Raw genomic sequence first — 16217 nt, 5'->3', positions numbered from 1 at the left:
GGGTGCAATTAAAAATTATGTTTATATTTATTTTTCTCTCTTCTGGGATTTTTCCCTTTTCCCCTGCCTTTCCCTTTCCCTTAAGCCCAAAACTCGTGTACAAATTAAACAAATAATACAACAGCAAAAAAAAGGCGGAAATGAAAATACAAAATGGCCGTCAACGTTGACAGCTGACAGGAGTATCCGAGGGTCGATTATGTTTGCTTTCGGGAGGAATGTCGAGAGAATGGAATGCCAGAAAGATGGAATGAACCGCAGTGCAGTTTGCAGTTGATAAATATACGAGCATATACGGATATACATACATATTTACATATATCCCTAATTAATAGAAGTTTATTCAGCATTTTCCATGGATTTTCAGGCCTTTTTTTGCGTTTTCCTTACCTCAAAATCTGTTGTCTGGGTAGATTATCCAGATAGAAACCAATGAAAGTCCATAGAAACTGAAAATCATATCGAAATGTTAATATTTCTATGGCAAGTGTAATATAGAAGCAATATTCAAGAAAAGAGTGCGAATTAAAATAACTTTTGCCTTCGATTCTCATCGATTTCATTCGAATTATTTGTACAGATATCATTAATAATTTGGAGATAAATCATAAGAATACTTTACCAATCCAGTTTCCTATGGCTTTTATGCCTTGTTCCCAACCCCTTCGAAATATGCCTTTCCTTTCCTCTCTACACTTTCCTCTCGCACTATTTTTTTTGGCAGTGGGACATCGCCATCGACGACGGAACAAAAGGAAAGAGCAAAGAAGAAATCGAAACCGAAAAAAGATTATATACGGAGGAGGAGTGGAGGGGTAGGAGGGGCAAGGGGCTAGGAGGGTGGGGTGGGGTTTCGGGGGACTCTACGAGAATAAACCCTCGATGCGAATGCCATGTTCTCATATATTCTCTGCGAATATTCGCATATATGGAGGAACCTTGTTATCGCCACATTCTGATTCTTTTCTTCCATTTTTGGGCGTACATGTGGTCATTGGGGTATGCTCGAATGAGGAAAGGAATGGCAGAGGACACATCCGTGGAGGTGGCTTTCAAAAAATGATCGATCGAATAATTATCGACAATGTATAAATGCGGAATAAATCAATAATTGATTAAAAATCGATAGTTCTTTTACTTCGATTCATGTGTACATCGATTCTTAATCGATTTCTCGACGATTTCACACAAAAATGAACTATAAATGGTTTCTTCAGAGGCCACAAATAAAATACTTGTAAATGATATAGAAACAATCGATACATCGATTAAAACGCAATTAAAGAGACGAATGGCTGCCTTCAAAGACCATCAAAGTAGTCCATCTTTAGGCTGGGCGGCGCCTCCTTTTTTGGGAGCAGAAGTAGGAGGCAGAATGAGAAGCAGAAGCAGAAGCAGACGCAGCAGGAGCAGGAGAATGCGGCATGGGGCATGGGGCCTGCGGCAGACAGTGAAAAATGCTGTTAAACAAGTTTCTGTTTCTGTTTCGGTTCTGGTTCTCTTTTTTTCCATCTCCATCTCCATCGTGTCGTGGCATATGACCAGCGTGGGCCTTGAAAACCTTCTCTTCTCCTCGCTCCTCGCTCCTCTCAACTCTCTCCTCTCCTGGTTTGTTCTGCAACGATTTTTGTTTGTGGCGGCACTTAATAAGCAGCCGAAATCACTCGTATTTGCCACAGAACTTGTTCCACTGCCGCCTTTGTTGCTACTCCTTCTAAATCCGCCAAAGATACATGTTCCTGGGGCGCAGTTTGGGAAACAAGATACAAATCTATCTGCCAAAGTTGTCGTCAAACATAAGAAAGTGACAAAAAGTTGTGCCTCCTGCCTTCGCCAGAATTCAATTTGCAACAAAATACAAATACACACATACACACACACATACATGTATATGCATGTATGTAAAGGCGCTGCCCCCAACGGAGTCGACGGCAGGAGGAGGAGGAGGAAGGCAAAGGAGCTCCAAGAGCAGTACGAGTTTTCTTGGTAAAGTTATTTACGGCCAACATGCCACGCTTTGTGTCCCGCTCCCCCCCTCCCCTCTACACCCCCCCACCATTCATATGTTGTAAATTACGTTACGTATACGCAACGTTACGTGGCAGCACAATAACGTTTACCTCCCTCACTCGCCTGATGAATATAGAAATGAGTAAAAGAACAAAAAGTAAACGGCAGTAAATTAGGCGAAAAATTCAATAATTTTCCCCATCTACGAGAGGCGGAGTGAGAAGGGGGGGGCTATGTGTTTGTGTGTCCTTAAGAGTCCCAAAAAAGTTCCAAGACGAAGGTACAGGAGGTGGAGGTTTATATAATGTTTGGGGGAATCACAAGAGGGGCAAAGGGATGGTAGAAAATGGCTAGAATTTAATGCACACTTAATAGAAAACATATTAATTGTGATATTTTACGGCACTTTCCTGGAACTCGCTTTAGGAAATTGCAGGAAAGCAGAGGCCTAAAACAGCATATCATGTATGTATTATATACCCCAAAGGAACCCCTAAGATGATCCTTTATTTGCTTAAACTTTTAACCCAATTCGAAACCCGTTTCAGCAGTCAATTAACCCGCAATGCTCATCCCCCAATAATCCCCAATCTATCATTAATATCCCTCCCGCTTAAGCGACATCTCAGAGGCAAGGGAAGAAGAAAATTGAAGGCGGCAAAAATATGCAATTAAGAACCCAAAGGTTCCCCTCAAAAGGGGAGCTGGAGAGAGAAGCACGAAGATGGCGTTGCTGGGAGGGAAGCTACTAACCATTATCCCACGCCTCTCTCTCTCCCTCTCTGTCTGTCTCAGAGGAAAGATCTCCTTCCCTCCTCTGTCTCTCTTGCTGTCTCTCCGTTGAACTTCAGAGTCCGAAATGCGACTCAGAAACTAATCAGGCAATCATAATACAAAGAGAGAGAGCGCAGAGCAAAGGAAGGAGCGCAAGCGAGGAGAAGCACAAGATAAGGAACGCAGGAGAGAGAGCGAGCAACAGGATTGTGCAGGCAAGAAAGCTGTGGCGCGGGCAGAGCATGAGACAGCGAAATGTGATAACGAAACGAAAAGCGAGCGAAATCCTCAATTCATTGCACTCACACACACACACACAAACACACACACGTAGGAGATACAAAAAAAACGAACACATGGGAGCAGTGTGGCTGTAGGCGCATGCCGGAGAGTCGGCCCAGTGATACCCAGCGTCCAAAGATCAGCAGGCAACGAGGAATCACCCACCCCAGGGGCGGCACATCAGATCGATATGAGGGGGGTAACGATGGGGAGAGACGACAAACAAGAGCAGTGCCACGCCAGTGCTGACAAGCTATAGGTTTTTACAGATTTTCTAGGATATGCAAAGCCCACACTAGCGAGTCTTCACTCAAGCATACAAATAAGTGGAGTCGGGAGGCCCCTCCGAGACACCGAAGCAAGCCACACCATCACTGCACAGCCCCTCTACTCCTCCCCGTGCCCCTCTCCCTGTTACTCTCTAGCGTCTGGGAGGCAGGGAGCAGGGGCTAGACAGGGCAGCCAATGGCCATGGCCCGAGCAGCGGTGGCAATAACACACAAAAAAACAAGAGTAATAACAGCCCAAAAAATGGTTAAAAACAAAGCAAAAGAACAACAACATGCAAAAGACGAATGGGGAATGCCCTGCAGGCAAATAGGGAGAGAAAAAAGAGGGCACAAGGAGGGAAAAAGGTTGAATGGCAGATGGAACCAAAAATCAAGCAGAAAATTCATCGATTCTTCAACAAAGGAACCGAAACCTAAGAACGAATCGTACCCTTAATTTAATACAATTTTATTTAGGTGTTTGCTGGGTATTCTTAGCCCAAAACTCTGTTGTCCAAATATTTCTGAAAAAAAAAACAACTAAAAAGTGTACCAAGATTGCGTTCTATATTCCATATATCCCTGGAAACTGCCCCTCCCCTCCGGAAAGACAACAGCTAAAAACAGAAAACAATGCATAAAAAAACCTTATAACCGGAGGTCCTGGCGTTTTTTTGGGCAGAGCACCAGGCAGCATCTGGCAGACAATGCTTCGCCCCGTCTAAACACAAAACACACACATGCTCGTGTTTGGGAGGAAGGAGGGATGCCAAGGGAGTGAGAGAGAGAAAGAAAACAAGAAAAACAGAGAGAGGGGGCCGCATAGACAATTGGAGCGACTTTCTTATCAAAAATGTGAGGCTGTTGGGGTACGAGAGTCCTTGAAAAGGGGGTGGGGGGGGAGCACAGTAGGGACGCTCCACTGCTTCTCCATTGCTTTCGTTTCGTTGGTTTTTCCCCCAAAGAACCGTAGAAGATGGCAAACAATTTCCCACGAAAGTCAAGGGAATATATTTTGGGCCACAAAAAAGAAAACAATCTCTCCCCAAAACTCCTTCAAAATACGCATTAGATTTTCAAGGAAAAGCCCCCTTGCTAATGATAGCCCACCCCCCTTCCTCTCCTCTCCTCTCCCCGCCCCCTAGCGCTCGTTGCGCAAATAAATCAGAAAATTGTTTAACGATCTCTGCCCCCAATTGTCGGCGAGTTTTTTCGTTAGAGAAAAGGTGCAGGGGGCTGGTGGGGGTAGGGGGTAGGGGGCTATGCTATGGAGCATGGAGGGGGGGGGCGGTGGCAAATAAATCACTCAAGTTTCACTCCGACTTTCATTCCATTCATTGAAATCCACTTCCGACATCTGCAAATATGGTGGCCCCTAAAATGGAAAGTGGGCTTAAAGTGGCAGGGGGGGAGGAACCAGAGGGACCAGAGGTGCATATATATAGTCCCCTTAAACCCCCCAGAAAAAAAGGCTAACCCTTAGATCGATTTTTCAATAACTTTTTGGGCGGAAAAGCATTAGCAGGGAAATGAAAAAAAGGAGGCTAAAGAAGAGAGTAAGGGGCGTGGCAAGCTTAGGAAGAGAGGCAAGAGTGGGGGGGGGGGGGGGGGGGGGGGGGGGAAAGGGTGAGTGGAAATACCTTAAAAGTCGACAGCCAAAACACGAAAATTAAATCCCAAAGATCGAGAAATGTCTGTTTTTTTTTGGCTCAGGAAATCTAATTGATGAAAAGCCAAAGGAAATTCTCCCAAGGAAATCCTCGGGTTATAGAACACATGTACGTACAGGCGATTCCCATTCCGATTCCGATTCATGACTCCTTTTATACATCTTTTTTGGAAATTGGCCTCACAATTGGCAATCGGAATGCAAATTGGTTTCATATTCCAATTCCAATTCATTTGCCATTCACCATTTTCCACATTTTCGTACACATTTCCAGCTACCCCCCCCCCCCCCCCCCCCCCCCCCCCATGCGCTTCCCGCATTAGTAATTCAATGATTTCCATGTCTATTTGTTTGCCACATGGAGTTGGTCCTCTCTCCCTCTCCCCGTCGCCCCTACTCCCCTCCTCATGTGTGTGTGTGTGTGCCTCACATTTTGGCCACAAATTAAACTTATGGCTTGTGTGGGGGCGGTCCTCCTCCTTTGGCTAATGAGGAGGCAGTGCCTGCAAAAGGACGAGAAGGTGCTGTATACAGTAGGTGGAGGGGCGCAGAGGTGCAGAGGGGAGACGGGTGGGTGGCTAAGAGATGCAGATGCCTTGGCAGCAAAAGGGCAACAGCCACCCGGTGCAGGCCGGGTCCTTTGAATTTGCTCAAAGCAAATCAATTGCCACAATTTCTGCTACCATTTCTGCTGCAATCTCCGACGATTCGAATATGCAGGTGGTTTACTCGCTCTCTCTCTCGCTCTCTCTCTATATATATATATAGAATCTACTCTTTCCATCCACCGAGTCCTAGAAACCCACTCCCTAGCCCTCCTAAATCTCTCCTAAATCTCCCAAAACCTAATCCTAAATCCTACCATCATTCCATGTGGTATTTTTGTTGAAATTAAGAGGCATGGAATGTGCAGTTGGACGCTACAGCTGCCCCTCTGTCTCTGTGGCAAGGTTAAATATTTGGAAAAAACAGACTCTTCTTTAATTCCTGGCTTAAACGATGCGTTTAAAACATCCCTTTGCTGAGATTTCAATCAAATCAAAAGCGGTAGATGAAATCTCAACAGATTTTCTGTGGCAGCGAATCACTTAACTCCCGACGCCAGCCAGCCTGTGCATGTGAAAAGGATACGACTCGAAAGATGCAGCGACTCGAAACTTTCAAAGATGAAGATGCATCGCAGAGGCAGAGGCAGAGGCAGAGGCAGGAACAGAAAGCAGCAGCAGAGCAGAGGCAGCGATGAGGCCATGCCGCGCTCATATTTATCTGAGAGATGAAAAACATTCACGAATATTGTATGAATCGAATCCAGCCCCAGAGTCCAGCAACTTAATTGAATCGCAAAAATCTACCTTTAAGGGTGGAAAATATTTGCATAAAATCACAATTAAAGCGGTTGCTGGCAACGATTCGATGGCTTTAATTGAGATACAGTGTGTGTGTGTGTGGGGAGGGGGAGGGGGGAGGGCACGACTGCATACATTACTCGTATCTCTGTCTGTGTCTGGCACCTCTTTTTCCTCCTCCACCTCGAAAGTGGAGGCGTCGAAGCGTCGATGCAAATTTATGACTCACAGAGGTGGATTTTTCTCTGTGTGGCTGCTGTTGCACGAACGAGTATCTAGTCGCCGCAACAATTGCCAGTAATTGTCGCTTACATGTTAAAGAGCCACCGACTAGGAGGCCAAAAAGTTTCGAATGGAGAGAGGTAGAGGCATCTCGCATCTAAGGCACTTCTTTCGTCTCTCCTTCTCTCTCTCTCTCTCTCTTTCGGTCTCTTTTTATCTTCTTCTTTTTCTGTCTGCACCACATTCTGCCTTTGAGGCATGCCACAAGTCTGTTTGTCTGCCGCCTGCCATTGCCACTCGTCTGCGTCTCGTTTTCGTTCCATTCCATCCGGTATGTGAGTGTGATGGAACGTGCCACAAGCTGCTGCTGCCACGAGCCTCAGGAACATTTTCTTTTCTCATTTGCGGCACTCGTCCTTCCGCTCTCCCGCTTTCTCTTCTCCTTTTTCCCCAAAATTTATTTGTATACCTGGAAAAATCTACAGGGTAGCATGCAACACAGGAGCGCATAGAAAATGAGGGCAAGTTGGCGGATTTTGGGGGAACAGTAAAAGGAAGCCACTTCAAGAGCCAATTAATAGGAAAACGTTGAGAATTATCGCAGTATCAACAGGAAATTCCATTGCTGGGTAGCACCCATGTCTGTAGATTGTACTCGAAACGGGAAACACCTCTCATTTGTTTCCTTCCTTCTTGTTTCTGTCTTTTTTCCGCCTGCTGTCTGCGGCTTATTGTGTGAATTACTGCTGGGCCAACATTCGACTGTCCTCCCTCCCATCCCTGCCTCCAAAGGAATGAGAAGCGCACTCGGAAGGTACGCGGCGTTTCCTGAGGAGAGGCGGAGGCCATAAGAAGTTGAGTTGTGGCACCTTCTGAAGGAGAGTGGAGGCAGGCTTCTCGAGGAAGATGTTTCGAGGGCCTGGAGCAAGGTCTAAGCTCCTCGGATTACACCTATCAGTCGTCTTGTCGTCTCTCCCTTCCTTCCCGGCTGCCTCTCCTGTCTCTCACATGATTTCAGAGTAGAGAAGGCGATGGAGAGGCGGAGGCGGAGGCAGTCTTCGCCTTTGTGGCACGGGGGAAAGGTCAATCCAATGGCTATGCCCCGGACCTATTCCTCTTTCCTTGGACTGTCAAATTTAAAGATAATTAGGCATTAAATTGTTGCAATTTAGAAACAAATTAAAGTGGACGGCAAGGCACACATTTAAGTGGAATTCCAGGAGGGAAAGCTCCCAGAATGCCTTTTCTGTCTGAGATTAATTAAAGTGGCGAAAATGTATCAAGAGAAAACGATTTAAGACTGAGATTTTCCTCTCCAGACTCTGGAAAATGCAGGGAAAATAATTAAACTGAAAGTGGGCCTAGGATTTCGATTTAATTTCCATTTGAGACTACTTTGAAGGCTGGACAGGACTGGTTTTATGCATAGAGAATTCACAGAAGATTCAGTGGAATCGTACTTACAATTTTCCAACACTTTTTGGCGGACTTTTGAACACTGTAAAGTACTGTACTTTTGAGTGCTCGAAACTGAAGTAAATTGTCCTCCAAGAAGGTTCTGATTTTATAGAATTTGTTAGATTCAAAATCGATTCCGAGTTCCAAAAAATACGCTTTTTACTGCAAGAAACATTTCAAATCCTTGGCATCTTTTCTTTGTAGCCTTCTTTTGGGGAACATCCAATGAAATATGTACATATTTTGAGATACATATTCGAAACTTCCTCGACAATCGCTCCCTGATTCAAAACGTTTTTGGTATTCTTCCCCAAACGAATCCTGAAAAAGCCACAAAACTAAACAAAATCTTCCACTCGTACGAGTGAATAAATGTATCTGTATCTGGTTGTGGTTGCTCTCCCTCCTTTTCTCTCTCTGGCTCTGAGTTCAAAAAGTCAAAACTTATTCATTCGCCCATAAATATAGAGACATTTGTTGCAATTTCCAGGTTTTTGTTGCACTTTTCCTTGAGAAATAATTAGAAAGAAATATTTCATCGAAAAGCACAGAGAAGATCCTTGCCACAAAATGAATTTACATCCAATTGTAGAGGCAGAAGGGAAAGAGAAGAGAAAGCAAAGGGAAAGACAGGATTTCCCAGGGAAATTCCTGCTGATGTGTCTCCGTGTGGGGCTTGGGGGGCTTGGGGGGCTAGGGGGGGCATGTGGCAGACAGCAATAAAACATACACAACTTGTCACGACTCTGACACTGATTGAAATTATAAACTGTCACCGAAAGCCATCCCTTAGCTACGCACAGCCACACACACACACACACAGAAACACACTCCAAAACACACAGATACAATTCCCAAAAGGACCTCCATACATGTGTGTGTGTGTGTGTGTGGGGGGGGGATGTGTGTCCTGTCTTCTCTATGGATCTCTGATGTATATTATTATTTGAGAATTTTTGCATACAAATTAGGAAGGTCTCCATCCTGCCTCCTGTCTCCATCCCTGCCTGCGCTTTTCCTGCGGAAAATCTATGCCAAATATTTGGCCCAGAGAAAGTGTTGTCTGTAGGGGGAAAAAGGAGGACGAAAGGGAGGAGGAATCACGAGCAGAATGCCCAGCGAAAATTGAGCTCATTTTTAGGTCTCCAGGACAAAGTTTTCATGGAAGCGATAGGAAAAAAATGGGAAAATCAGGGGCAAGGGGATGGCTATGTGGAAATGTACAATCCTGACCATGCAGCAACTCCTCTATCTATCTGCTTGCTCTGCTGCTGTGGCGCCTCTTGTGTTGCATGAAGGAAACTTTTAAATTGTGCGTCACCCAACGAAAGTATATGAAAAATGGCACGAAAACAAAAGTTTTTTCCATCAAAGGAGCGGCAGGACCTGCTGCTGGTAACAGGGAATGCAGGATACCAGTCAGTGGAGTCGTAATTGAGGCAAACTATGAAATACGAGTGGAAGAGCAAAAGATGCAACAGCAGCAAGCAAATTGTAATCAATGGAAACCTATTTTTCCAGAGCAAAAGTAGAAAATATGAGGTTGATAAAGGGGTTTAAAGATACAAAGATACATTTATGGCACTACCAGGAGATAGGAAAGGAAGAGGTAGCGGAAAGGCTTAAAGAAAACCTCCCTTAAGAGAATTTTATTAAAGTTACGCACAAAATGGGATTATAGTCGACGCACATTGGATCAAACCTTGGGATATGAATGCGAGAAATATAGGACATACTCGTATATGAAACTAAAGTTTTCTTAGAAAACTAAACACTTTCCGTAGTAGGGGGAAAACTCATGGGAAAACATGGCAAAACAACTCAAGAGATAAATGGACTTAATCTAAAGACTTGCATCTAAAAGTTGTAACATTGGAAGCGCAAAGGAAAACCAAAGAAAAACTCTAATTACCATTTCTCAATTGAATTTCCCAGGGAAGACCCCCGCCCTTCTCTCCACCCCCTTCTTCTGACTGTCGATACGTGGCTGTAGTTGTTGCATAAATAACCCAAGAGCCAACAAAAAGCAACGATTGTGCCACACAGAACATTAAACATTACATTTCCATAAAAGGAGGAGTAAAGGAGGGGGGGGAAAGCGGGAAAACTAAATTTCAATTAGTGATTCTTTCTCCCCCATAAAGCAAAGGAGAAGCGGAGGAGTGGGAAGCGAAAAAAGAAGAAGCCCTGCCAAAAAAAAGAAAACCGAACTTCGTCTGCTGTCATCAGAGTCTCTTCGCCTCTCTTCTCTTCCCTTCTCTCCTCCCCCACTAATTGTTCCCTCTTCTAACAGCGCTCCCCCCTCCCCTCCTCTACTTCGGTTCGGTCTCGTGTCTGTTCTTGACTTTCGGGTCTTTCGGCATCGGCTTAAAGTTGACAATTAAAAACTTTTTCGGAGCTCCTTTTTTTGTGTTTTTAATTATTCGTTTGTTGTACCCTACCCTTTGCAGAAAGAGGGTATAATCGGCACGATCGAAACGAATGAAAATTAAGGTAGGAAGTCTACCAAATATATGTAGATAGAAGAAGCAGGAATGATAGCTTGAAGATATTTTTGTTTAGATTTAAAAGGGATTTAAATTGAAAATCAAATTTATAAATGACAAACACCAAAATCCATCGGTCTACAAAAAGGAATATGCTTAGTTCTTTTGATTTTTCATGAATATCTTTTACTTTTAATCGATGTAAATAAGTATCCTGGTTTTCTAAGGTATTTAAAACTTCGATATCCAAAGCTAGTTTCAAGTTCTTTCTGATTTTTGTTGCTGTTGTTTTAGTGCTGCTTCTCTAAATGAGTTTTTTGTCAACAAAGAGACAGACCAGAGAGAGAGAGAGAGACAGAGACAGCAAGCTGGAGAGACAAAGTTTGTCAAACGCAAAACTGTGTGCAAATTAGTTTAGTTTACTGCCATTTTCACAATCTCTCCATTTTTCGCTGTTGCTTCGTTTTTTTTTCGTTTGGTTTTATCTCTATTTTTGTTTGGAAATAATTTAAATTTTCAAAGGTACTGCTTTTGATTTGAGTTCTGCTGCTCCTCTCTTTCGCCAGGGGCAAGGACAAAGAGAGAAGTTTGGTGTTTGATCGCATAAAAGATACTTTTTGCATGCGACGAAGGCGAACAGAAAGGTGTATTTTTAGGTGAGTCGTTCTCAGAGAGCTCTCTTCTGCATCACCCTTCCCTTCCAAAAGCACACCTTGGTCGGCGCGGATCGGAGCTTCGGGTATGTGGGCGGGCGGCTCAGAAATTGTCTCACACACACATGCGCACACACTTATGAAAAAACTCACCTCAGTTTGGCCGCTGCGACTGCGCTGCTGCTTCTGCTCGAAAACTGGTTTTTATATGCTTCTTAAAATGCTGCTTCTGCCACTGCTCTGCTCTTCTTATCGATGTGTGTGTGTGTGTGTGTGGGTATTGGTTTTTGTACCTTTTTTCCAATATGTTTTTTTTTCTATTGCGTTTTTCGCAATTCTCTTAGCGACTGCGACTAGCATTCAATTACGACAAACAATTGGGCCGCAAACAAAAGGAAAATCACGCACACACAGGCACAGAAAGTACACAATACAAGCGCAAATACCTGTGCGCTTCACTTGTCGCGCGCGTAGGCGTCGCGTTGGACGGTTGGACAGTGGGTTGGTTGGGTGGGACACCGGAGGGGGAAACGGTGCCGGGTGGGCGGTCAAGGCGGTAACTGGTACAACAACGATTCAAGGCGAAAAACACGCGGATTCAGATTCAGACCCCGACTCCCGAATTCAAAAGCAAATTCGACACATCCTTGTCCGCGGCGAGGGGTATTAACATATATATTTTCTGATAATAACACCAGTTGCTTGTTGTCTGGTTCCGCGGTTCGTTTCTGATTTGAATGGAATGCAACCATTCGACACAACACTAACTGTTTTCACCTTCGCGGCCGATTGGGGATTGTGGTTTGTTGCCTCCAACTAGGGGCCGACAGTTGGTTTTGTGTTTACATTTGCTCAATTTACAACATGGCAACTACACAATGCAGAAAAAGAGGGTATGGACAACAGGCTACACGGCCCAGAAAATGCACCGCATGCAAGGCAAAACCCACCCCTTTTGAATAATATACCTTGAGGCCAAAAACGCCGATTTTGTCTTCAAGGTATATTGCGGCGACAAAACACGGCGAGGTGAGGTTCATGCGAACCTTGCAATTTTCCTCGGCTGCTTTTGCCTGTTGTACATACCTCTTTTGATAGCCCATTCAAAATTACTCACCGACTCATTTTCTCGTTCCATGTATGAGCGCCTCAGTGTTGCGCTTCAAGCTGAATTTCGCCAGCAACATGTCTCAGTTACAGTGGGTGTTAAGTGGTTTTGCAAAGCCAAATTTTCGTTTGTGTTAAGAAAATATTATTTTTAAAGACCGTAAAGCAAAATTGACTTGGCAATGTTAATGCATCAGTAAGTTATCTCTTCCTCTTGCTAGTATGCCTCTTTTTGCATTTGTAGTTCACCTTCTTCGTCTCTTGCTTGCTGCCTGCTCACCTGTCACCGTTTGCTGTTGCTGCTCCCGTTGCTGTTTTTGTCGCTGTCGCTAAGTCAATTTTAAGGTTTATTTAAATTTCAATTTCTTGGTGTAGTTTTCCCTCAATGTATTTTCTCTGTTGCTTTTTCTCCTTTTCCTTCTTCTGTAGCTGCTGCTGCCAGTGGGTATCCACTGGCTGAGGGGAGTATGATGTTTTTCGGAGGCTGTTTATAACGCAGAGACTTGTTTCTTTCTAGACATCGCAGATTGAGAGACATCTTGACTATTTCATGGGTATAAAGCATTCGTTTCCTGTTTGTTTAAGTGTTTTATGTAAATTTAGCAAGACGCTATCGAAGCTCTCTCTCACACTTGCCCTCTCACTCTCTCTCTCTTTGCTGGGGTGGTAATGAGGCTAGCTTTATGCCGGTCCATACTTATTGGTTTTCATCGTTTTGCACTCCTCCCCGCTGTTATGCCACTACTGGTCCTCTGCCTTTTACTTTTCCTCTCTCCCCATTCCCCTTTCTCCTTCTGCCTGTTGCTGGTGATTTGTGTTTGTGTTTGCTGCAAACTAATAACAAATTAATTTTCATTCGAATTATGCATGCTCTGCTTAACACACACACACAAACACAAAGAGAGAATAGAGACAGTGCGTGGGAGTTCAAGAGATGAAAAGGAGCAGAAGAGATTAGCATTTTTGGCCAAGGATAAACGAATTTTCGGGGCACGACGGCACACAAAATATGCAATTACTGTTCATGGCAGAAGTAATTGCATTTAGATGTCGAAATCGAGTTCGAAATTAAATATACATTTGTCTCGCTCTCTCTGGCATAATTGCATTTAAAAATATCAGGGAAAAATCGTCTCTTAAGCTCCGCTCAGACCCGATCTCCGACTCGATTTTCATTCGCCTTTAAACAGGCTTAGCTCGTGCCTTTTCTCCCCCCTCACCTCTCTCTCTTGCAGTGAGCCAGGCAATCAACAAAGACAACAAAAACGTAAAAAGCCAAAAAAGGGACAACGCTAAGGGAGAAAGTCGTCTCCTTCCCCCTCGAACTATCTCTTGCAGTTGTACCGTTAATGATGATGCCACACACGTGTTTCTCCGTCTCTCTTTTTGTATCTCTCTGTGTTTGTGTGTGTGAGCTGCATCTGAAGTTGGAAGATGCACTCATGCAGCTTGATTGGCCTGCTTACACGCTCTCCTCCATCTCTTCTCCCCCTCGCAGTCCCAGTCCCCTCTCAAGCCACAAGTCAAAATCTGTTTAAGAAGAAAGCGACTGAGTGAGAGGGAAAAATTGCAAAAGTTCATGTTGTTGAGGCAGGGACAAATGGTTCAAGATTATCAAGGACATCCGTTAAAAGAGAGAAAAAGAGAGAAAAATACAGGGCCGGGCATTTGAGTCAATCTCATTGTGGTTTCTTCATCTGTATCGAGATAAAATCAACATCTCTCTAATTAGAATTACAATTATCCAATTATTTTAATGATATACGGGTGATAGCCGCTAATCAGTGCCACGACCATCCTATCCTTGACTAAATATTCCAAAGGGACTTACATCTATAGTAATCTCCGCTCTCTGATTCCCAATCCACTGAAATTAGCTGCCAATTATTTATGGCCATTGCACAGAGATTAATGCATTGCACTGACCTATGACCTCCAGTCCTCTATCCCCACTCTCCTCTTAAATAATTGGCAGCACCGAAAAAGTCGGTGGCCAACGATGGCGATTCCTCTTCTTCAACCCAAAATGCAACTTCTCTTCTTCGATATTGTCGTATTGGGACGTTCATTTGTGGTCTAATTAGATTTTGGGCCACAGTTCAGTCACTGGCAAGTCGGGTATTATTTTGGGCTCTCTCGTAATAAACACTGTAATAGCCCCCTAACCCCCTAACCCTATGACCATTTCTCCCCCTCTCTGTGCCCACAAGAGGGAGGCATCATCATCGATGGCGCCTCTCATGATTTATGCCTCTCGCAAAAGCCAAAATCCCGACGAAACCAAACAAAACTATTGCTAATGAGGTCTGCAATGCGCGGGGCAAATAAATTCCGGTTTGCAAGTGTCACACACACACTCCTCTCGCCCCCCTCCCCCCTCCCTCGCCCATTTTGGCCACAGTCAACCCTCGGACTGGGCATCGGGCTAATGACCAAAAGCGGATTTCGCATTGCAGGGGAAACTCATTTTTTCTTTGTTATTTTCAGCCGAAACATGAATTAAAATAAGCTGCTCCAAAGGAGGAGGTCTCCTTAGCATACTGCCCCTGAAAGTACTTCCTTCGAGAGTAAACCCTCCAAAGTTCTAACCCTGAAAGTTCGCCACCAAAAAAAAAAAGGGGGAAGAAAATGCGCTGAAGCGTTTCAGGTCCGCCAGAGCTCCTTCGGCTAATGTGAGGATATCAAATTTAATTTTGCGTAATTAATGTCCTCCATAGGTCTCCTCCCCATTCCGGGAGGACCAGGGGCCAAAAGCATGACCAGAAAAGGGAAAAGAAAATTCATTAATATGATTTAGGCCCAGAGGGATAAACAACAACAGTCAGGACAGGCTACCCCAAATAAACCGAAAAACAAAAAACAAAATCATCAACCAAAATCGTTTTGTATTTATGTTTTGGGTCGGCCTTCCATTTCCGTGCATCAGTGAGCGGCGGAGCTACAGGAGGGTTTTCGCCTTTTTTTGCACCAAAACAAAAAGTGACAAACAACAAGAAAACAGAGACTGAGAACTGAGAAAGTTTGTTGACACCTGCAGGCGATTTGAAGGGATCAGAAGTTAAGGGCAGAGGATACACTCTTTTAGAGACAGAGACAGAGGCTGGGAGAAGCCACGTTTCGAGAAGATCTTTAAAAGTACCTTTGCAGTGGAAATTTATCAACTAGTGAAGTTGTTTTCTCTTCACAGAGCATCAGCCTATCCCCAACTCCAGACCAAACCCTTCTCTGCACATTAATAGCTTTCCTGGGTTAGGGCATCCCTTCATCAAAAAGGTTTAAATCAGCACGTGGTATGCATCCTCACCCATGTTTCTCCCTCGCTCTCTGTCTGTTGTTTTAGTGTTTGTTTGTCTATCTATCCGCTCAGCTGCGAATATTGCCTGCTCTGGGCAGACTTCTCCTCATCCTTTGGACATGGGACAACCATTCAGAAGGAGGAGGCATGAGCGCCGCTTTGTTTATTTGCATTGGCTGCGGCGATGGATTTATGAGAGACGCCATTGAACTTGCCCCCACACGCCCTACCTTTCCGTCTCCCTCTGCCACTATCTGCCTCTGCCTCTCGTTTTCTATAGATGTATGCGAACACAATTATGCCATAGGCACGCACACTCTGCCTAAACCACTCACAGACACCAGCAGCAAATGCCCCTGCCCCTGCCCCTGCCCATGTCCCTGCCCCTGTCCACCAAGCAACCCCTTCAGCGATTCCCTTTCCCGCATCGCCATTTGGTCTTCTGACCCAAAGCCAATTTTGACATTTGCGTTTTGACGCACGCGGCGTATACGCAATTTTTGACTCTTGGAGCCACTCTTTTGCCCAGGCTTTTGTTCCCCCTCTCCCTTGCTCTTTGACCACGTGACCAGCAAATTGCAAACGTTATTGCTGCTGTTGCTTCTTCGTTCTTTTTTGGGTAAAGATTTCAGTGGGATATATGGGA

General features: G+C 44.5%; 1 long non-coding RNA gene across 2 annotated transcripts in view; it reads right to left on the bottom strand.

The window, feature by feature from the left end:
• Positions 1 to 11782, bottom strand: part of LOC113567471 — a 42806-nt gene extending 31024 nt beyond the window's left edge. The window contains exons 1-2 of one of the 2 annotated variants that reach the window (XR_003409456.1): positions 11323 to 11782; positions 391 to 449 (exon numbers count right to left, since the gene is read on the bottom strand). This is a non-coding gene — a long non-coding RNA (uncharacterized LOC113567471). The remainder of the gene's footprint in view (positions 1 to 390; positions 450 to 11322) is intronic. The other variant, XR_003409457.1, reaches the window with a different exon arrangement.
• Positions 11783 to 16217: the final 4435 nt, after the last annotated feature.

The sequence above is a fragment of the Drosophila persimilis genome, unplaced genomic scaffold (genome assembly GCF_003286085.1).
Source record: "Drosophila persimilis strain 14011-0111.01,24,50 unplaced genomic scaffold, DperRS2 tig00000000-arrow-pilon, whole genome shotgun sequence".
NCBI lineage: Eukaryota > Metazoa > Arthropoda > Insecta > Diptera > Drosophilidae > Drosophila > Drosophila persimilis.
This window is presented reverse-complemented; position numbering and strand designations above follow the sequence as displayed.